Below are 24,881 nucleotides of genomic sequence, written 5' to 3'. Positions count from 1 at the left end.
CTTCCTGCGCACAGGATAAATTGAGATGCTAATTTTAGTAGGGTCTGTCGTTCCTTCCTCGATGCTTCTTCCGAGAATTCTTGTTTTTCTAACACTCTCTTTATATCTGTGTACATGGGTTTCCATCGGGTAGTCGAGTAGCAATGTTGATCTGATGGCAGTATGCGGGTTTGTCTTTAACTTCAACAGTGATCGGTCTCAATTCCATGACAGGGGGCAAATGGATCATTGAAGATAAAGTTGCTAAAGAGTCAACAAATCTGTTATCCTCCCTTGACAAGTGTTGGAACAGGATAGCCTTAAACTTACTGACTAAGTTTAACAGATACTCATGGTAAGGTTTCAACTTTTCATCCCTAGTCTTCCATTCTTTCAACGACTGATGTATGACCAAGGTTGAATCCCCAAAAACCTCAATTTCTGTAATGCCTAAGTTCAAAGCAGCTTCAAGCCCCGCGATGCAAGCCTCGTATTCAGCCGTGTTATTAGTGTTCGAAAAGGCTAATTTAATAGCAATAGGAATGTTGCATCCTTCCGGAGAAAACAGGACTTCCCTATTCCATACCCATTTTGATTGGCGGCTCCATCAAAGTACAACTTCCATGTTTGGTTATGCGTTTCTTCTTTAACGTGCAAGATGTTCTCATCAGGGAATTGATCGACGGGCCTTATTCCTTCTACTACAGGGTGATCTGCCAAGTACTCTGCTACAGCTCTCCCCTTGATAGATTTCTGCGTAACATGTGTGATGTCAAACTCTGATAGCAACAATAACCATCGCGCGGTTCTCCCTGTCAACGCCGGTTTCTCGAAAAGATACTTGAGAGGATCCATCTGAGATAACAGGATAATTGAATGAGACAACATATAGTGCCGGAGTCTCTGAGTAGCCCATACCAATGCTAAGCAAGTTTTCTCCAAGGATGAATATTTTCATTCATACTCTAACATCTTCTTACTGATGTAGTAGATGGCCCTTTCTTTGCGAGTATCTTTGTCATATTGTGCAAGCATGCATCCCATAGCTTCTTCTGTGACTGACAGATAAAGAAGAAGTGGTTCGCCCGGTGTGGGTGGAACCAAAATAGGTGGGTTTAAGAGATACTCCTTGACTTGGTCGAAAGCCTTTTGACATTGCTCATTCCAAACTGTTGGCTCATTCTTCTTGAGAAGCTTGAAAATAAGTTCGCAGACATTGGTGAGTTGAGCGATGAATCTGCTAACATACTGGATTCTGCTCAAAAAACCTCGAATTTGCTTTTCAGTCTCGGGCGGTGGCATATCTTGGATAGCTTTAATTTTTATAGGGTCTACTTCGATTCCTCTCTGACTGACTACAAATCCCAACAGCTTTCCAGAAGTTACTCCGAATACACATTTCTGTGGGTTGAGGCGGAGTTGATACTTTTGAATCCTTGTGAGAAACTTTTCTAACAGAGTAACATGCCCTAGTCATTATTTGGATTTGACTATCATATCATCTACATAGACTTTGATCTCTTTGTATATCATGTCATGTAGTAAAGTCGTGGCTGCTCTTTGATAGGTGGCTCCAGCGTTCTTCAAACCAAAAGGCATGACCTTGTAGCAGAAGGTCCCCCACTGTGTGATGAACGACGTTTTTTACATATCTCGAGATCTATTTTTATCTGATTGTACCCTGAAAATCCATCCATGAAGGACAACAAAGCGTGCCCTACTGTACTGTCCACTAGAACATCTATGTGTGGTAAAGGGAAACTATCCTTTGGGCTTGCTTTGTTTAAGTCTCTAAAATCCACACATTGTAACTTTTCCATCCTTTTTCGGCACTGGAACAACATTGGCAATCCACTCAGGGTATTCTACTACTTCCAAAAATCCAGCGTTAATCTACTTCGTAACTTCTTCTTTGATTTTCAAAGTCCATTCCGGCTTCATACGTCGAAGTTTCTGTTTGATTGGTCGAGCATCAGGATATAACAGAATCCGATGTTGAACAATATCAGTGCTTACCCCCGGCATATCCTCGTAAGACCACGCAAACACGTCTTTGAACTTTCTGAGCAAGTCTACTATCCCTTTGCGTTCATCGGGAGATAAAGTGACCCCTATCCGAATTTTTTGAAGACTTTCTTTTGTTCCGAGGTTGATAACCTCTACTTCCTCTATCAGAGGTTGAGCCCGATGTTCCTCTTCTTGTTCAAGTAATTTGATTATTTCAGGGGGAGGTTCTTCGTCAGAAGATTCTCCCTCCGAAGCCAGATTATTAGTTAAATTATTATTGCGCTCGGGGTAATCAAAAATTTCTTTCATTTCATTAAAAAGAGATGGGGTAACAGGACTTATTGCAGACTTGACAGATCACTTGACTCAGCAGGAAAAACAGACTCACTAGAAATAATAGACTCAGCAGAAACAACTAACTTACTCGACTCAACAGAAATAAATGACTCAACTGGCATGTTAGACTGAACAGGACTAATGGGACCGACAGACCTAGCCTTGACATGCAACACAGGACTGATTACATGATAATTTGGTAGAGACCCAACAACGTGTTTGATTACAGACTGAGGATTCGGGATCCCTTTCTCAACTGACAACACTAAGATACTATGATCTTCAATGAATAGCTGATCGATGTTGAGGGAGTCCAGATCGAGTTGCCAGTCTTCAACCTTTTTCTCCTTAATTTCTACGCTGGCTTCCTTTTCGGGCCATTCCATGCCAAAGAAGATTTCAAACCCCGGCAGACGAGTACCTGTGATGTGATCAATGAACGGCTCTAGGAACTCACAGTAGCGGAAGTCTTCCCCTTCTTTCACAAAATAACCATTAAGGGTCTTTCGATAAGGCTTCATTTTAATGAGATCTGTGATACGCCTTTGCCTTTTAACAATGGCCTTATCCCGTTTTGCTTCCAGTATTTGGCCCAATCCTCCTTAGTAGGTTTATATCCTAGTCCGAATATGCCGATGACCTCTTTAATCACAGGTGCCTCCTTAATACCTTGCTGCTTGCGACCTAAGCTCATACCAGGGAAGAATCTCATTTTCTTGAATATATTGGCCATGCAGTAATTAGAGGTATTTTCCATTGGAAAATATTCTTTCATGGCTTGATCCCATTGGACTGAGCATATCTTTTCAAATTTGAACCCACTGAGCTCTACTCCCTGTTGTTCTGGTTGAATATCAAGCAACGGCTTATCCTTAGCCAGTATTATTTATGATCCCTACAATTTTAGCATCTCCATGAAGAGTAATTACTAGCCCATCCTTGATAAACTTGACCTTCTGGTGTACCGTAGAAGGGATGGCTTTGATCTGGTGTAACCATGGTCTCCCTAACAGTAAATTGAAAGAAGATTGGATGTCAATGACCTGAAATTCTACAGGAAATTCAGCTATGCCTGTGGACAATCGAAGGTGCAAAATTCCCAGTACATCCCTCTTGGTGTTATCATAGGCTCTAACACCTTGATTAGTAGGTTTGAGATCTTCAACCTTAAATCCGAGACAAGTAGCCGTTTTCAACGGGCAAACGTTCAGTGCACTCCCATTATCAATCAAAACCAGAGGTACCCTCATTCCGTTACAGTCAACTGTAATGTGCAACGACTTAGTATGGCTTGCCCCTTCTTTTGGGAGATCTGAGTCCGAGAAGGATAGGATATTCTCCACGTAAGTTGCCCCCACTATACTAGCCAGCTGATCTGGCGAAGTATCAAGGGAGACTTGGGCTGTGTTTAGTGCTTTGAGAATAGCCTCCCTATGGGCAGCGGAAGCCATGAGTAAACCCCATACTGAGATATTGGCCCCTGATTTTTTCAACTGTTTGATCACGGAGTTATCCTCTTCGATGCTTTCCTTAGTGGGATCTTCTCCTTCTTTTCTTGCCAGGACTGCAGGATTTTCAACACAGAGTTCTTGTGGCTTAAAAACTCTTTCCCTTCGAGTCATATGTCTAACTTCATCATAGGAAAGGGGGAAAGGCTCATTTTCCTCAGTCAACAAGTATGGATCTTCGTCTGTCAAAGGTACAGGACTTTTCAGATTCATTTGGGCTAACAAGTAACTAGTGAACGCGGGACTATCGTAACGAGGTGGGGATAAACAATATGTGTCATCCGAGGTTAGATCAAATGGTTCATAATTCGTAGTGAAAACCTCATCAGTGAAAGCTATCCCGACAAGGGGGTAACTAGGCGGTTTGACCTGGATTGGATGGATAAGAGAGATGGGATCGAATGGCAATGAGGTATGAGAAACCATATTTAGGGTTGGTGGAGGTTGATAGGTAGGTAGTGGATTAGTGGTGACATTTGGTGGGCTAGGGATCGTGATCTTTTTGTTATCAATAAGGTTTTGAATGGCATGGCGCAGGGTGATACATCGATCCGTGTGATGGCCAGGATTTTGATGAAATTCACAGAATAAGTTGGGATTGTGTCCAGCTGGCAAGGGGTTTGGTAAAGGTCGGGGTTGAATCGGGGTAAGCAACCCTTTCTTCAACAGTTTTTGCAAAGCTACGGTAAGTGTCATCCCTAAATTGGTAAATTGACGTGGAGTTCAAGGTTGACTCGGGTGACCCTGGTTATTAACCCGGACCGGGGGTTGAGCTGGGGTAACGGAGGTATTGGCGATGTAAGTATGGTTGATATTGGATTTGGGAACGTATGGTTTCTTAGGCTTGTTATCTGAGGGGTTAGAAAGGATCCCAGAGGCAAATGCATCCTCAAGTTGGTTTCCAGCTTGTAACAAAGATTCAAAAGTAGGGAGGTACTGGGCTACTAAGTGCTGAGCATATCATTGAGAGAGATTCTTTAGGATAATCGCTACTTGTTCCTTCTCCGAAGGTCTATCCCACATTTGAGAAGCCTTGGCCCTCCAACGACCAATGAAATCAGTGAATGTCTCCCCATTTTTCTATTTAGTTGCTTTCAAATCCCTTCTTGAAGTCTCAATCTCGGTACTGTACTTATACTGATGCCAGAAGGCCTTTGACATGTTTTCCCATGTACCCACAGTAACTGGATCTTGAGACATTAACCAACGTAGTGCTTATCCTGATAAAGTTCTTTGGAACAACAATGTCATATGTTCGTCGTTGAGCCTCATAGTGCGCATGTTGGTAACATACACCTTAAGATGTGTTTTCGCACACCCTGTCCCACTGAACTTGTCCATTTCAGGCATCACAAACTTTTCTGGCAAATGGATTCTAGGGTTGCGATTCAAAGCTTCAATGCCTGCTGCGATTTCATCAATACCCTTTATACTCTTCATCGCTGACTCCAATTGAGACATTTTATTAGATAACGCCAGATTTTCATCAACATACTCTTCGTCTCTGTCGAGCTCGAAGACTTCACGTAGACGTTTCTCTTCAACCTTTTTTCCCTTTGGGTCATCTAGGGGAATTCTCGTCAATTCCGATGTCTGTTCTAACATTTCCACTTTGCCTTTTATATTGCTGATATCATTGGCAAAGGCTCCCAAGATCTTACGGATCTCTGTGAGCTCAGATTCTGAAGCCATTTCTGCTTGTTGACTTGGTACTATGGTTCTTTCTAACCGACTGGACTTACGACTCCAACTAGGAGGTGGACGCTTGAGTTTGGGCGCAATGATAATCCTATATGACCCCATCAAAGGTAGATTTAGTCAATTTCAGTATTACCCCCTTGATAACATTTTTAAGAATCATTCTATTGAGGTTTGTGCACCAATCCATTAATTAATCCATTCACACAATGAGTATTTGAAAAGGAAATAAATATTTATTCAAAAAGAAAGATAGTTTTATTGAAAATGATAAACAATAGGTTCTTATTAAAACATCTTTCAACAAATTTGATTTGAACTATTTTTACATGGACGCTTGGCTTTGTCTTGATGGTCATCAGGATTGCTGTTAGGCTTGACCCTCTTGGCTCTAATAACTGGCTCTCTGAATTCTGCTGGTCCATCTGGATACCCTAAGGTGCGCTTGTTCCAAGCTTTCTCAATGAGGTGTACTAACTTTTCAGTCAAAGATTCGGGGGAAAAAAAAGTTTTGTGCTGAGGTAAGGATAACTCTGTAGGTACATCGTACTGTTCTAGGATCAGATTAGGATGGTAAAAAGATGTTTCTTCTAAACCAATCAGACGAACATAGTAGGATCCTTTGGTTCCTAGAACAAGGGGATCAGTCATCCACCAAGGGCACCTAAAATCAATATGACAAGCGAGGCGAGAGTCTAACCATTTGCTCTAAGCTTTGACTGAGTTGTGACGCACTAACAGGTTTTTCTTGAAAAAATGTTCTGGCCCATATTTGAGGTTTGAAGGAACCTCTAGGATTTTGAGACGGTCACAAAGCCACATATAGAGTAAGTAGGAGCTTCCTTTGAAGCTTTTCCGCTCACCATTTTTTATGGCATCTAACCCTGAGAAGGTTTCAACTAGGATGAGAGGTACTGGGTTGGCTTTCCTTAAGAGTTGAGAGGTTATATCTATGAAGGACTCAGGGATAGTTTGGCCATCACTATTGGAGGTCAGTATGTATTGGGCTAGGATTCCTAGGCACAATCGATAATCTCTAGTAGCTCGCCAGGCTTCGGGTTTTACATTGATAGGGTGACTGCGGGAGTGATACGGGCCCAGTAAAGGTACTAAATTCAATCTCCCGTCATGGACTAAGGCCTTGGCTTCTTCTTTAGAAATGTTTAGCCCTGTGGCGAGTTCACCAGAATATCTGGTCTTCAATGAGGGCCTGACTAGAGGTCTGAAGTGGATATCCTCATGATGCCACAATAATCCTCGTGAGTAGGGCATAAATGCATATACCCTATATGAAATATGTGGAGGTAGGGGTTCCATCGTTTAGCCATGGCGTGTAAGAGGTTCCAATCTATCTCAAATTCGTGGAAGTAGAGAGCACTCCTCAACATGAATCTCCCAAAATTGATCTTCTCTACAGGGTGCATTTCTATGACGGTTGTTTTGACTAACTGATCAATTGGGTTATCGCCGGCGGCTAACATCCTGGTTTGACATAAAAGGGGATTTTAGTACTCTTCCAAAGTCCATGTAAAAGATCAATTTTTTATTTTCTTTTGGAAAATCTTGTTCTTATGAAAAATATTTTCTGGAAAATATTTTTTCTTGAAAAATATTTTTTCTAAAGAACACTTCTTTTTGGAAAACATTCTTTTCTAGAAAATATTTTCCTTTTCGTAAATTATTTGTCTTCTTTTGATTTCCATTTTCAATATAAATGGCTCGGCCTACCATGATTGTTGGATCGGGATGGACTGGGTCATTATTGTAAAAGAATGGGTTCTTTATTGGGTTGGTGCACTCATTTTAATTTTCAAAAATAAATTTTTGATCCTTGAGGACAATCAAACACTTTGATCTCATCATTCACATCACTCACATACATTCATCAATCACATGCATTCATTCAACAAACAACCCGGGAACACCCATGATAAGTTCGAGTCATGACCTACTGGGAAGGTTTCTAGACTCTAAGCTTACTACGTGCAATGCATTTTTATCTCGCCACCCTTGCCCAAGCATACCTATATATCTTTCGATACGTGGTGACTTGGTTTGATATACCGTATAGGTGATAATCTAAAACCTCAATTCACTTCTCTGAAGCCAAAAATAGCCAGTTTGATCTCCAGTTGAGAGGTGGCACACAATGCTGAGTAAGGGCCCACTTAAATACCTCTCGTCTAGAATAGATGTAGTTTAACCCCCTCATACAGTAGGGTACAGCGGGGCAAGATCTTGCTTAGGCACCGATTTTGACCAAGAAATGCAATTGATATACTTAGACTATCTTTTATACTTACGGGTACGAGTCAAGAGTTGTAGCTTTCATAAATGGTTTGGCATCCTACAAGGGGACCAACCACGTACTAGTACTACGTTGGCAATCGGGACATGTGACTGTGTGGCTTACAATAGGTCAAAGGCTCAGGTCGCTCCAACCTGGGTGCATCAATATACCTCTCAGAATCACCTGATCAGACGGTATTGATGCCCCAGTTCGATATACCCTAAGGTACGTGACTGTAGTTGTGATTTTCATGAATGACGTCGCATCTCCGAAGAGACCGGGCCACGCACTAGTGCCACGTTGGCTAAATGGGACGTGTAAGTGAGTAAAGTAGTAAACGTGCATGTGGTGTATGCGAAACAGGGTGGGGTGTGTGTTAATTCCATACTTTGTCAATTACAAGACATATGTTGAGTGTTAGATCGATCTACCATTGAAGACTAATGAAGACTCCGGTAAAGCTTCTCAATTGCACGTGGCTCGACAAAAACCTCCATTGTGTGTACAAGAAGCCCAAAAGGTAATGAGACCACCTAAGACTATTTTCCAACATTTAGATGAATGATAGGTCGACCCATAATTATTAGGGAAACTCGTTGTTCGACCCATTCTATCATCGGACTTTTTGGGAACCAAATGGCCATAGAGGGGACATTAAAGTTTTGACCACTCTAAACCTATTTTCTATCCTTGGTGCTTTATATGTGACATTATATAGATAATATCTAGTACACCTTCGAACCATTTTTGCACCGGCCTTCCCGAAAGCCCAATTTGATCCAAAAAGGTAAAAAGGGTATTTTAGTCATTTCACTCATTATTCTTAGATCTAACCCTTTGTTTCAGTTTGGGAATGTTCTATATAGTAAGATCTATCACCTCCCCGAACGGCATGCAAAACGGACTTACCGTTTGGAAGTTATGGCCAAAATACTCCTCCAATGGTATTTCTGTAATTTTCACGGTAGCACTGTTCATTAGGCACGGTAGCACCGGAAGCAACTACCATTTGAGCACGGTAGAACACTGTTGGAGCACGGTTCCACTGAAAGAGTCGTTGGAACTTCGAAAATGACTTTAAAAAGGCATTTTTGGCTCATTTCTCTTATGGTTCTAGCCCTAGAGAAAGCTCACACTTCTTATCTACATCCCCTTGCTCTCTCTAAGCTTGAATAGGCTACATACTTAGTTGAACAACCTTAATCCAAGTTTATTCAATAGTGAACCTCTTCATCTAACCACACCCTTGCTTGTGCACACATTGGTGAACCCAAAAGGAAGCTTGAAGCATCTCTTTGAAGCAAGGAGTACAACAAGATGAAGATGTCACTCTCAAGGACATGAAAGAACTCAATGCTACATCGTGGTAGATCGATCCATTGAGTCGAGTCCTTGTGAGTATGATTTGTTGTTGTTAGATTTCTATTTTTCTACAACCAAAAAGGAGTTTCTTGGTTTCATCCTAAAACCAAGCTCTTGAGAAGAGTTGAGGACTCTACTCAAGAGAACAAGGTTCTAAGTTTTCCAAAGAATAAAACTTAGTGTTTGGATGAGGTGGTACCTCATTTGAACAAATCGGCTTGGGGATTCTACCGATAGAAAAATCTCATTTCGAGATAAAGTCATTTTCTCGATCTTAAGGTTTAGAATTTGTCCTAGGCTTAAAAAATTTTGTGTAAGGTTTCGAGGTGAACCATAAACCTCCATTTTGATAGTGGAACCCAACACCCAAGAGTAGGGTACTTGGTAGTGGATGTAGGCAAGTTGCCGAACCACTATAAATCATGTGTTTCCTTTACGATTATGTTCTAAGCGTTAATTTATATGAATGCAACTACTTGCTCATCAAATGCTTGATAAAATGCTTATCTTGTGATGTATGATGTATGATGTAGGCTTTAGCTCATAAGATATTATTCTTGTACATCTCTAAGTTGTATACATTTTAGTATAATCGAGAAAGTTGAAACTTCGTGGGGTGTTTTGTAGACTTAAATTTTAATTAACCTATTCACCCCCTTCTAGGTTTAGACACGGTACAAAGCCCGTAATTTCAATTGGTATCAGAGCGGGTTGCTCTTGAAGGGTCTAACAACCTTGAGTTGATCCTATTGACTTTGAATCTTGTCTAAGTCCGAGAAATGGAACTCCTCTCGACCTCCCATGTTTGATGGTGTTAAATACGCCTTCTGAAAAAATAAAATGATGATATATATCAACTCCCTAAGTAGGGACGTATGGAACATGATTGAGGAAGGTTGGGAACCTCCTGTGGACACCATAGAAATTAATGGTATCTCCACTACTGTTCCAAGACCTGGAATTGGTTTGAACAAGACAAAATTGACAGTAGTAATAACTTTAAAGCACTTAATGCTATAACTAGTGCTATTTCCGATGATGAGTATCAAAGGATATGCACGTGTTTGTCGGCCAAACAAGCTTGGAAAATCTTAGAGGCCGCACACGAAGGAACTAGTATAGTTAAGACGTCCAAACTCCAACTCCTCCAAACTAAATTTGAAAACATTAAGATGGAGGAAAGTGAGACTGTCCAGGAATTCTATGCACGGCTAAGTGACATATGCAATTCTATGTTTTATGTGGGAGAGTCTGTCCCACAAGGTAGCATATGTGGCAAAATTCTTAGATCCCTACCCAAGAGGTTCGCCTCTAAAGTTACCTCAATTGAGGAATATCGAGATGTGGAAACCATGACTGTTGAGGAACTCATGGGTTCACTTACAACCTTTGAACTCCATCTCGACGGTCCTCCCTCTAAAGGGAAGACATCGGTCCTTAAGACCTCTTCATCCAAGGATCCATCTAAACGGTCTTCTCGTCATTCTATCGAATCCTCCTCCCAAGACAATAGTAAAATCGTGTATGAGGAAGATGACGAGAGTGACCTTGAAGAAGAGGACTTGGCCTTGCTTGCCTCAAAATTTAATAAATTTTTCAAGAGGAAAGGATCACATAGCACTAGTAGAAAGAGTCATCCGATGGATAAACGACCAACAATAGGAAAATCTTCGTCTAAATCCAAGGAAGATACCGAGTGCTTCAACTGTGGTGGAAAAGGGCATTATTCCACTGTTTGTCCCTCCAAACCAAAATCTAAAGGTACACAAAGACCTAAATCTAAGGGAAAAATCATGGCTGCAAAAGCCACGTGGGATGACGACTCAGATGAGTCAGAAAATGAGGAACAAAAATCATCGGATTCTAAAGACTATAAAACTCTTAGAATCCTTATGGCCTCCACCACAATCTCCATCCCAGATGAGGATGAAATTGAAGTGGGACTGGATTCTAGAAATCAGAATCACCCTCAAGATGCCTCTTCCTCTGATGAGGAAAGAGAAGATGATGATGATGATGATGATGAACTCAAACTTCAATCAGCATTTGATCAACTGTTCATTAGTCATGTAAAACTGACCAAGAAACATGGTCAAGAAAAACTCCAAAAAGAACAGTGACAGATTAAATATGATCAAGTCTATGAGGAAAATTGCTCCCTAGGACTTCAATTAGAAGACATTAAGATTCAACTCGCAACAGCCTTGGAAAGACAGTCTAGCATGCTCTCTGTGTCTGAGACAACCTCGAATGAGAAGGATGAGATGCTCAAAAATCTTCAACATTTCAAGAATCTTATTTCCATGGCCAACTCCACAATAGCCCATCAAAACTTAGAATTAGCAAATCTTCGTGATGACAACAAAGTTCTTAAGTTTGACATTAATGAACTGCAAAATCAAAACACTAGACTTGAGCATAACTACACTCACGGAAGCTTGGAGTTACAAAAACTTCTAGGAGTTCAAAAATCCTATGGGGATAAAGGAGGCCTGGGCTATGATAGGTATACTTCTACATCACCTCCATCTCCCACTGTGTTTGTTCATGGAGAGTCATCAAACACTAAGAAAAACTCCAAGAAAGTTATCACATGCAACTTCTGTGATGGAATGGGTCACATGAAATTTGAATGCATCGAGTTCAAGACCATCTACCAAACAACCTCACAGACCCCTATTGGCAAATCATTAACGGTTGAAAAGAAGAAGCATGATAAAGGAAAGTCTCTTCTGCAAAACAAAATTGAAAATGCTAAGAAAGAAGAGTTTCCAAAGTGGAAGGGAGTAAATAATTCATCTCCTCCCAAACAAAATAACAATATTGGGGAACTCTTCAAGCAGATTCCTCGCCTGAACCTAAAAGCTAAAGAACTTGCTGAGTCAAGTAGAGGCAATCAAGGTGGAAGAAGGTATCCAAAGAAAAATTCACCTTCGAGATCATCCAAGAAGAGTAGGTCCCCTAAGAAAAACTCACCTATTTAGGAGAAAACTGAGTCGAAAAGAAAAATTCCTTCCCCTCCTAAATATAATCCTCAACCCCCCAAGATGACTTTACAATGAAAAATCAAAAATGGGGATAACAAGTGCCTTGTAATTCACACAGCCCTCAAGGCTGGAAATCTTTCGCGATGGTACCTTGATAGCGGTTGTTCCCGACACATGACGGGTGACCGAAGTCAATTTAGCCACTTGGTTGATTTTGACGGAGGGTCAGTCACCTTTGGTGATGGTAGCACAGCTAGGATTATTGGGCGAGGAACTGTCAGTGGTCCTGGATGCCCACGGTGGAAAATGTGTTGTGCGTTGATGGTTTGAAACATAATCTTCTTTGCATATCCCAAATATGCGACAACGACCACCGGGTGAGTTTCAATCGTGAAGTCTACGAGATCTCTACCCCTAACGGTAAAATTATTATGAGAGGCCTTCGTACTTCTGATAACTGTTATGTTATCGAAAACACAAGAGAAAACATCGTCTCCTGTGTGAGCAACATGGCTCAAGTTGATGAAGTCCAGTTATGGCATCAACGACTCGGTCATGTTCACTACAAGAACTTGTTTCAACTTGCCTCAAAAGGTTTAGTTAGAGGATTACCCAAGTTGGGTAAACAAGCAAGAGATGTCTGTGGGGAGTGTCAAATTGGTAAATAAATTCGAAGTACTCACAAAAAGACAACAACTCTTGCAACCTCAAAACCCCTAGCTCTTTTACACATGGACCTTGTGGGCCCCACTAAAGTACGAAGTCTAGGTGGTAAGAGACATTTCTTGGTGATTGTTGATGATTAATCGAGATTCACTTGGGTTGCTTTCTTAAGAGAAAAATCTGATACTTTTGATGAATTCAAAAAGATTATTAAGCGTATCCAAACGGAAAAAGAATCTGTCATAAGTAGAATTAGAAGTGATCATGGTGAAGAGTTTGAGGATAGTCGGTTTACACAATTCTGTGAGGAAAATGGAATCCGACATGAATTCTCAACTCCTAAGACCCCTCAGCAAAATGGAGTTGCTGAGAGGAAAATCGCGTTCTTCAGGAAATGGCCACAGTCATGTTGCATAGTAAAAATCTTCCCAAAAGTCTGTGGGCTGAAGCTGTAAGTACTGCCTGTCATATTATTAATCGAGTGTATCTTCGAGCAGGCTTAAATAAAACAGCTTATGAATTGTGGAACGGTAAAACTCCCAGTGTCAAACACTTCAGAGTCTTTGGTAGTAAATGTTATATCTTAAAAGACCGCGAACACTTGGAAAAGTTTGATTCAAATAGCGACCAAGCAATCTTTCTGGGATATTCTTCAAATAGTCGTGCTTTTCGAGTCTTTAATCAGAGGACCTCATCCATCCAAGAATCCATAAATGTGGTAATCGATGATCAACCCATCAAAGACAATGGTCCTTCTGATCTAGAGGTTGATGATGAGGGTATATTCCCAACTCCATCCACCCCAACATCTCAGGTTCAGGAAACATTACCTGTAATCAAGGATCATCCCGCCAGTCAAATCCTTGGAGATCTTAAAATAGGTGTTAAGACCCGGAGACAACTTGAGATGTTGAACAGTCATCTCTGCTTTACATCCAAGATGGAGCCAAAAAATGTTGATGAAGCCCTCACTGATGAATATTGGCTTCATGCCATGCAGGACGAACTTCTTCAGTTTACTCGAAATCAGGTGTGGTACTTACTACAAGGCCAACTGACAAGAATGTTATTGGAACCAAATGGATATACAAGAATAAGTCTGATGAACTTGGCAATGTTGTCCGAAACAAAGCTCGTCTAGTGGCTCAGGGATATTCTCAGATTGAGGGTGTTGATATTGATGAAACATTTGCCCCTGTTGCTAGACTAGAGTCGATTCGGATTTTGATGTCCATAGCGTGCTCCATGAAATTTAAACTGTTTCAGATGGATGTCAAGAGTGCGTTTCTGAACGGCATTTTAGATGAGGAAGTATATGTTGAACAACCCAAGGGTTTTATTGACCCTAAGCATCCTCACAAAGTTTTCAGACTAAAGAAAGCACTCTACGGCCTTTTGGATAACCCTTTTCTTAAGAGAATACATTTTTTGTGATCGGGCTTGAAGTAACTTCTCAGGTTGCCTACGTATCCCAAATCTTTTGTTTCTCTTTTGGGATCAGGTCAAAACGTAGTTCATACCAGACTTCCCTCCCGAGGTTGGTTGGTGTGGTTTAGAATGAAAAGGCTATTGATTTTTTTAGAGGCTGTGAGGGGTTAAAGAAGGTTATCTTTTTTTTTTGGTAAGACAAGAAAATTGTTCGACCAAAGAAGGCCTCCTTTGGAGAAGCACTACTTGATTTTGTCAAGTTTCTTGAACTCGGTATCTTGATTGCTCTGTCGAATAAGATCTTCGTTTGGGAATGAGTAATCTATGATTTTCTTCTACGAAACTGAATGTGATTGAGATCTTTGCATTTGACATTGACTCGTTCAACCCTTTCCAAACTTTGAAAAAAATCTCATATTCTTTTGCGAATCAGAACTGTTCTCTCTTGTGAATCATTTCTTGTGAATCTTAACACCTTTGTCGATGGTTTCAACTGCATCATTCTTGATCGATAAACTTTGACTTTGAAAGTCACCATTGACTTTATATTTTGATTTATTTTGGTGCAATCTATTAACATGTCCTCATGAGACTATGCAGGAACGTTGTTGAATTTCTTAAGTAAGTTTGTTATTCTCTCGTGTTCCCCTGAGGATAATGTAGTACCAATTTATATTTCTTGAGTGTACTATTTAATTCTAATATTTATCAAGTTTTAGTAAGTTCTAAGTCATTTTTCATGTTTGATATTATTCTCAAATCGTTATTACACACATGATAATCAAAAGCTTCTTTATTTATTGAAATAAAAAAATATAGACTGATAAACTCGACTAAAACTCGAAAATTAAATAAAGAGTAAGGTAACTAGACCAACTAAATTTAAAGACTTAAAAAATGAAGACTTAAGGCAAGGAGATTATTCTGAATGGAATGACACAATTTTAAGGTCTATGCCACTTTGGATATCTTCAATAGGTGACTCGAACTTGTCTGCTTTTATTATCTCTTCATATTCTGATTTGATCCTATCATATGCTGAATAACCCACTGCTTCAATAATCTCTATGTTCTTTAGTTTTGTCACTACCTTAGAGTAGGTGAGCTTATTCCGACATGGAGATGATACTCTATTAAGGCCAATTTTAGTGCATGAAGGAAATTGGGTCAACTGATTCTGGTTTGGATATGGATATTAGGTTCAAAGTAGGGGGATGTTGATTTTCAAAGGTAGGTAAATGATTAGTTTTAATATTGGATGCAGTAGAGGCAGGTATATTGACATTTTTTTATTCAATCAAGTCTTGAATAACATGACGAAGAGTAATACACCTATCAAGAACATGACTAGGTATCTGATGGAATTCATATAATTGCCCATTATCCAAGTTTGGAGGAAGAAGATTTAGGCAAAGTCTTAGGTTACAAAGGTATCATCAATCCCCTTTTCATTAATTTTTAATAGGCAATACTAAGGGACATTCCAAGATTGGCAAATTGTTTCCTAGGCTTGGCTTGTGAGGATTGAGTGGCTTGAGGAGATAGTGCGAAAGAGGTGTAAGCTACTTGTAAGAAATTGACATCGAATTTGAAATATTTGGGTTTAGACTCAGACGAGTTACCAAAAAGTCCCAAAGAGTAAATATCTTTAATTTGATTTTCAGCTTCGAAGAGGGATTGAAAAGTGGGAAGGTACTGAGGCTTCAAGTACTTGGCATAATTTGGAGTGAGATTCCTAAGGATGATGGGAAACAGTTCATAATATCAGATAATGGGAGACAGTTCTCAGGTAAGCATATCAGATAATGGGAGACAGTTCTCAGGTAAGCATATCAAAGCTTTCTATAAGGAACATGGGATAATACAACTGTTCACTTCACTACAATATTCATAGGAAAATGGTCAAGCCGAAGCCACGAACAAAGTGTTTATCGATATCTTAAAGTAAAGGTTAGGAGATGCTAAGGGTAGATGGACAACAATCCTGCAAAGAGTATTATGAGCTTACAAGACAATTATAAGAACCTTTACATGGTCATCTCCTTTTACTATGGCTTATGGAATAAGGGCAGTGATACCCATAAAAAGAAGATTCCCCATGACTCGATCAAAAGTAGTTTAGACTTACCAGAATAACAAGTAAATAGTAGTAGAGCTAGACTTGCTTGAAAAGAAATAAGAAGCACTACTGGTAAAGCTAAAAAGTTATCATCAGAAGTTGTAAAATTACGTTAAAAAAAAGGTCTGTCACAAACAATTCAAAGAAAGAGAATTAGTACTGCGCAAAGTATTCTAGAATACAAAAGAACTGAATAACAAGAAATTAGGTCCAAACTGGGAAGGGCTATATAGAGTGATAAAAGTTGGCCAAAAGGGGGGGTTCATTATTTGTCTACAATATCCAGTCAGGAGTTGCCTAAGCTATGGAACACATGTAATCTCAAAAGGTATTATTAATCAAAGAAAACCCCTTTAACTACTGGTAGCTTGTGCTAGGAAATACTATGGTTGGGCCCCATTGGGGGTCAGGTTCTTTGTGGTTCTACTCTGTCTTTTAAGTGACAGAGTATGGAGCTAGTTGATACCTTGGTCTGTCCTGAGTGGTAGAGCACTAGTTAAGCCATTTTGGGGGTCAGGGTCTTTGTGGTTCTACTTTGTTTTAAGTGAGACAATTTGAGCTGGTCACAACCTTGCTCTGTCTTGAGTAGTAAAGCATTGGTTGGGCCCCTTTGTGGGTCAAGGTCTTTATGGTTCTATTCTGTCTTAAGTAATAGAGAATGTGGCTAGTCATGACTCTACATTGTCCTAATCTCGATGACGCGGAGCTTGTGTGAGATCACGGATTTGACAAAAATTTGATAAGTTTTGAAATTTGGATATTTTTTCAGTCGTGTTTTGACAAATCGGAGTTGAGTGCAACTCGAAAGATTTTTGAAATTCTTTCGATTTTTGACTTTTTGATTTTGATTTTTTGACTTTTGTTTTTTTTGTTTTTTTGTTTTTTGTTTGTTTGTTTGTTTGTTTGTTTGTTTGTTTGTTTTTGTTTTTTGGTTTTTTTTTATTTTAGATGCATGGTGCGTGCTTGACTTCTTTACTTTTTTTCTTCTACAACCTAAAATCCATTCTTCATTATCTTCTTTTGTTGATCTTAATTTATTTTTATCATAAGGTAATCCCCTCAATTCATACATTGTCCCTTGTAATGATACCTTCGGTCTTTTCAACGGTACAAATGATAAGGTTGTTAACAGTTGAAAGCGCCCTCGATCCGTGGGGTATACGGATCCGCTTTTGACCCTTGAGGTTTAGGAGTCACCACCTAGTTATTACGGTCTAGGAACCGAATACTGACTCTAAACTGATAAAAAAAATTAATCTACTACAGAAAAATTGAATCCGGGGATCACTTTACGGGGTTGGAAGGTGTTAGGCACCAATCCCGCCCAGCCAATGCCGGGCTCTACTTATCCCAAATAACACTACATTGCTAATAACAAAATCTAGATAAAAAAAATAACAAAAATTTTACCTTCGATACGCAAAGGTTATATTCCTTCAGATCTGACGAAACTGCTCCTTGTACCGTACTCCTTGCTTCGTTCTGTCTCCGGATCTGATTTATGATCTCCGTGACAAGGTATCTCTTTCTTGGATCAGGATTCTTCGAATTTGTTATGGATTTTGAGGTGTTTTTGAAAGGCTTCTAGGTGTTTTTCAAGCTAAAATTGAAGTATGAGTGTTAGGGCTTCAAAATTAGGGTTTTGGAAAGGTTGTGGAGACTTTTTGACCTACTTCTCCAAGGGTTTTTTCTTTGATACGAAAATAGGGTGTGGAGGCTCCTATTTATAAAGTTTTTTAGAAGAATTAGGGTTCGATTAGGGGTTCTTTTAGGGTTTTAATTAGGGTTTTGACTTTAATCTTATGAGGTTGACTTAGTCTTTAGGGTTTTAATTTAGGGTTTTGACTTTAGTCTTATGAGATTGACTTGATTAGTTTAGATTAGGGTTTTGATTTTAGTCTAATGAGATTGACTTAATTAGTTAAGATAAGGGTTTTGACTTTAGACTTATGAGATTGACTTTAATACTTGGACTTTAGTCTTTCTTGATTAAATTTTAATATCTTGACTTTAGCCTTACTTGATTGACTTTAGTCTTACTTGATTGACTTTAATTTTTGGAGAACCCCATTTTATTATATCTTTAATTCTTTGGACCCCCTAGATGGAGGGGTCCTTGAATAAATATCCTAGCAACCATCAACAATTTTGCTGAAAGCCTGATTGATTGATTTTTTTGGTTCAAATTTTTAAATTAATTTTATTAATGTTTCAATTTACATTATTCAATGATTTATTTATTAATTTCAAAAATTTTAATTATTAAAATTGTAAAATTATAGTTTTACCCTCGAAGAGGATTTTTTACATTTTAAGTCATTTTTCAATGTTCCAGGATGTTTTGGAATCAATTTTTCGTAAGGAATTCGATGAGAATGTTGGTTTTTTTCATTTATGAAGTTTTTTGTATGAAATGGTTGTGAACTTTATGAGGGGCATTTTCGTAATTTTTTCGAATCCTGTGAAAATTGGTCAAATGATTTATTTGGTTTCGATTTGTTATTTTATGTGTTTGAATGAGTTTTCCTAATCGTAACGTAAGCTCTAGGGTTATTTTGATGTTATGGGTATTTTAGTAATTTGGTCATTTTTAGTGATTTTTATCGTGCAGCTTCTTTTTGATCTGCATGATGATGATTTCTATTTTTCTGGGGTCGTATTTTCCTAGCGTAGCGTGGTTTCTAAGGTTTTGTCAGTTCGAGATACCTCATTCGGATTTTTGAAATATAACTGGTAACAAAATAAAGTGTTGGAATAAACATCCATCATTGGGAACCGTTGCGATCTGGTTGACGAGTTGATTAATCAGACGAGTGCAAAAATGGGATGTCTACAGATGCCCCTCTTTGGTAGAGGGTTGAAGCAAACTAGATAACGAATCTATTTTGGTAGATAATGCGATATCCGAATGCCAAAGCTAGTGACAGTTTATTTTGCAGCCTGATTTAGCAATTCGTCAGGATGTTCGGATCCTTGAGCGAGAGCTCTCACTGACAGTATCAGATCCTTGAATTTTAGAAAATTGTCCTTTATAGATGTAACAACTGTGCAAGTGTGTGGACTTAAAATCTGAGATAAATTCAAAGAGTTTAAGTTGGAAATGAGTCAAATCTAAGTATGAAGTGAATATAAATTGAGCTAAACTATGCATAAACTGAGCATAATTCCTAGAAACCCTCAGCAGTATCTGAGCATAGTTTCGAGAAAACCCTCAGCGGCATCTGAGCATAATTCCAAGAAAACCCTCGGCGGCATTTGAGCATAATTTCGAGAAAACCCTCGGTGGTATCTGAGCATAATTCTGAGAAAACCCTCGGCGGCTTCTGAGCATAGTTTCTAGAAAACTCTCGGCGACATGTGAGCATAATTCCGAGAAAACCCTCGGCGATAACTGAGCATAATTTCGAGAAAATCCTCGGCGGCATCTGAGCATAGTTTCGAGAAAACCCTCAGCGACATCTGAGCATAATTCCGAGAAAACCCTTGGCGGTAACTGAGCATAATTCCGAGAAAACCCTCGGTGGCATTTGAGCATAATTTAGAGAAAACCTTCGGCGGTAACTGAGCATAATTCCGAGAAAACTCTCGGCGGCATCTGAACATAATTCCAAGAAAAACCTCAACGGTAACTGAGCATAATTTCATGAAAACCCTCGACGGTAACTGAGCATAATTTTGAGAAAACCCTCAGCGGCATCTGAGCATAGTTCCGAGAAAACCTTCGGTGGTAACTAAGCATAATTTAGAGAAAACCCTCGGCGACATCTGAGCATAGTTCTGAGAAAACCCTCGGCAGCATCTGAGCATAATTCTGAGAAAACCCTCGACGGTAACTGAGTATAATTCCGAGAAAACCCTCGGCGGCATCTGAGCATAATTCCAAGAAAATCCTCGACGATATCTGAGCATAATTCTGAGAAAACCCTCGACGGTAACTGGCTAAGTAAAACTAAGAATGAAGGAATAAATCTGGGAAAGAAACGATTGAAAATGAATATGAAAAATAGTGATCGAATCTAGGAATGAATAGATCTGGGAAAAAATGAATGCCCTGTCTCTTATTTCAAATGTGAGATCCAAAATGCTTTTGTTTGAACCTCAAGGTTTTATCCAAAAGTTTTATTAATTTAAAACCTGATTTTTATCCATGGGTTTTTCGAAAAATTGCTATCAAGAGGGCAACCTTAAGTTTGGGGTTCCCATTATCTTTTAGGATTAACATTGTTAAAAAATAAAATGCTCCCAGTTTGAAATAAACATGGCATTGAAGATAATTGAACACATCGTGCAAAATTTAAAAAAATGCCCCTTATATAAGGGGGGAAAACTACATATTTAGAGGAAAAAGAAAATGCCCCTTGTATGAAGGTTTAAAATATTTGATTACCACAAGTACAATAAAGATCAAACTTTTATTTTGATTAATTTTATTGAAGATTTTGAGTCAGGCTCAAGAGAACAAAAATATTTTTGTTTGAGATTTATCATAGAATTCATTCTTCTCTCCCTTGGTTCACTAGGGGAAGTAAGAATTTTCAAATCGATCATAGATAAGATACTTGTAGCTTCCGAGTCTATGCCTAGTTGATGTTTCAGCTCGGACCGCTCAGAGCTTGGGATTTTCTTTTATTTTTCTTTGTTGCTCTAACTTTTGCCTAGATCAGCTTTTCAGGTTTTTAATCTATCGAGCTTGCTTTAGCTTTTGCCTAGATCGTCTTTTCGGGTTTTTAATCTATCGAGCTTGCTCTAGCTTTTGCCTAGATTGCCTTTTCAGATTTTTGATCTAGCGGGCTTTTTTTTTTCTTAACTCTGATTGTTGTCAAAATTGTCTTTTCAGATTTTCAACCTTGCGAGCTTGCCTTAATGTTTGCCTAAGTCGCCCTTTTCGAGTTTTCAACTTAGCAGGCTTCATCATTTTTTTTATCTTTTTCTTCTCCTCTGAACTTCTAGAATTACTGTCTGATCATGCTTTGCTATCTTCCTTGATTTTTCATACGGTACTTAGGAGGACTTTTATAGGTAAGCTTAGGACTGGATATAAAAAGAAAGGAATTTTGAGGCTGTAAACCCAAATACCCCTTGTGTGGCATTTCATTTAAAATTTTTTCTTGAATTTTCTTCCCCATTTTGGATGATATTTCTTTTTCTTTTGAATTTTTTTCTTTTTAGATTTTTCTTTATCGGGGAATCTATTATTTTATGTTGATATGGTCGGGCCTGAAGTAACTTCTCAGGTTACCTACGTACCCCAGAATTTTGGGATCAGACCAAAATGTAGTTCGAATTTTTCCTTTCCCTGGGTTAGGTAATCAGGCTAAGAAGTAAAAGGCATAATTTTTCTCTTTTTGAACAGGCTGCAAAGGGGTTGAGGAAGGAGATAATGAACTAGGTAGTAGGAAAATTGATTCGACCAATAATGGCCTCCTTAAATGTAGTACCGTTTGATTTGGTTAAGGTTGGTTGGTTCTGGTAACTCAATTCCATCATGATCTTGAAGTCTGACAGCCTTTCCTGGTAATATTTCCTTGATGATGAACAGACCTCCCCAATTTAGTTTGAACTTCCCTCCAGGGTCAAAGATAGGTGCCCGATTCTCTTTAAATACTAAATCCCAGACTTGCAAGTGACGGGCCTTGATCTTTTTGTCAAATGCACTGGCGACTCTTCTTTGATAAGCTTGCACATGATACAAAGCTCTCAATTATTTTTCTTAAATCAAATTCAATTCTTCATGCCATTGGCGAACCCAATCTGTTTCTGACAACTGACTTTCTTACAAAATCCTGAGAGATGGAATTTTCATTTCAACTAGCATGACCGCTTCTATGCCATACACCAAGGAGTAGGGAGTAGCTCTAGTAGAGGATCGAATTGAAGTTCGATATGCCCATAGTACAAATGGCTATTTTTCAGACCAATCTCGATGTGATTGACACATTTTTCTGATGATAGTCTTAAGATTCTTATTAACTGCTTCGACTGCTCCATTAGTTTGAGGGCGGTAAGGAGATGATTTGTGGTGTGAGATTTTAAATTTTGAACACAAAATAACAACCTCAGCTTTGAAATGTGATCCGTTATCAGAAATCAGTTCCGAAGGTACCCCGTATCGGTTGATGATGTTCGTTTGGATAAACTTTGCAACTTGAGACGCAGTGAGGACAGCATAAGAGGCAGTTTTGACCCACTTAGTAAAATAATCGATAGCAACTAAAATGTGTTCATGCCCGTTTGATGCTTTAGACGATATTTTACCCATAATGTCAATTCCCCAAACTAAGAATGGCCATGGTGACGTCAGACCAACTAATCGAGAAGATGGCACATGTATGAGATTTGCATGTATTTGGCATTTGTAACAGGTCTTGACCATGAGATGACAATCTGTTTCCATCGTAGGCCAGTAGTACCCTTGTCTCATAATTTTCTTAGCTAACATTTTCCCACTCATGTGAGGGGCACATTTTCCTGAATGTAGTTCAACCATTATCTGTTCAATTTGATCTTCATCGACGCACGACAAATGAATCCCACCATAAGACCTTTTGTATAAACTTCCTGCACACATGATGAATTGAGATGCTAATCTTAATAGGGTTTGTCATTCCTTCCTTGATGCTTCTTCTGGAAATTCTTGTCTTTCCAACACATTTTTAATGTTTGTGTACTATGACTTTCCATCAGGTAGTCGAGTAGCAATATTGATCTGATAATAATATGTAGGTTTGTCTTTTACTTCGACAGTGATCGGCCTCAATTCCATGTCAGGGGGCAAATGGATCATTGAAGATAGAGTGGCTAACGAGTCAGCAAATCTATTATCTTCCCTTGACACGTGTTGGAACAAAATAGCTTTAAACTTACTTACTAGGTTTAACAAATACTCATGATAAGGTTTCAACTTTTCGTCCCTAGTCTTCCAGTCTTCCAATGACTGGTGTATGACCAAGGCTGAATCCCCAAAAACTTCAATTTCTGTAATGCCCAGATTCAAAGCAACTTCAAGTCCAGCGATGCATGCCTCTTATTCGACTGTGTTATTGGTGTTAGAAAAGGCTAGCTTAATAGCGATCGGAATGTGGCATCCTTCCGGAGAAAACAAGACTGTCCCTATTCTCCATACCCATTCTGATTGGCAGCTCCATCAAAATACAACTGCCATGTTTGGTTCTGAGACTCTTCTTCAACATGCAAGATATTCTTATCTGGGAACTAATCAACAAGCCTTATTCCTTCTACTACCGAGTGATCTGCTACAACTCTCCCCTTGATAGATTTTTGTGTAACGTGCGTGATGTCAAACTCTGATAACAATAATAACCATCGTGCAGTTCTCCCTGTCAGTACTGATTTCTCGAAAAGATACTTGAGAGGATCCATCCGAGATAACAAGATAATTGAATGAGATAGCATATAGTGTCGAAATCTCTGAGTAGCCCATACTAGTGCCAAGCAAGTTTTTCTAGGGTTGAATACTTTCGTTCATACTCTAACATCTTCTTACTGATGTAGTAGATAGCCCTTTCTTTGCGGTATCTTAGTCATACTGTGCAAGCATGCATCCCATAGCTTCTTCTGTGACTGATAGATAAAGAAGAAGTGGTTCACCTGGTGTGGGTAGAACCAAAATAAGCGGGTTCAAGAGATACTCCTTAACTTGGTTGAAGGCCTTTTGACATTGCTCATTCCAAACTGTTGGTTCATTCTTCTTGAGAAGCTTGAAAATAGGATGTTGGTGAGTTGAGTGATAAATCTGCTGATATACTGGATTTTGCCTAAAAAACCTCAAATTTGCTTTTCAATTTTCGACGGTGGCATATCTTGGATAGCTTTAATCTTCATAGGGTCTACTTCAATCCCTCTTTGACTGATCACAAATCCCAACAATTTTCCAGAAGTTACTCCAAATACATATTTCTGCGGGTTGGGGCGGAGTTTGTACTTTTGAATCCTTGTGTGAAATTTTTTTAATGTAGCAACGTACCCCAGTCGTTATTTGGATTTGACTATCACATCATCTACATAGACTTCGACTTCCTTGAGTATCATGTCATGTAGTAGAGTCGTAACTACTCGTTGATAGGTGGCTCCGACATTCTTCAAACCAAAAGGCATAACCTTATAGCAAAAGGTTCCCCACTGTGTGATGAACGTCGTTTTTTGCATATCCCGAGGATCCATTTTTATCTGATTATACCCCAAAAAGCCATCCATGAAGGACAATAAAACGTGCCTTGCTGTACTATCTACTAGAACATCTATGTATAGTAAAGGAAAACTGTCTTTTGGGCTTGCCTTGTTTAGATCTCTAAAGTCCACACACATTCTGACTTTTTCATCTGTTTTAGGCACTGGGACGACTTTAGCAATCCACTCAAGGTATTCTACTACTTCCAAAAATCTAGCATTAATCTGCTTTGTAACTTCTTCTTTAATTTTCAGAGTCCAGTCCGGCTTCATACGTCGAAGTTTCTGTTTAATGGGTCGAGCATCTGGATATAGCG

Source organism: Akebia trifoliata, chromosome 16, assembly GCF_017979445.1.
Source record: "Akebia trifoliata isolate Shusen 1 chromosome 16, ASM1797944v1, whole genome shotgun sequence".
NCBI lineage: Eukaryota > Viridiplantae > Streptophyta > Magnoliopsida > Ranunculales > Lardizabalaceae > Akebia > Akebia trifoliata.
Note: the sequence above shows the minus strand (reverse complement) of the source record.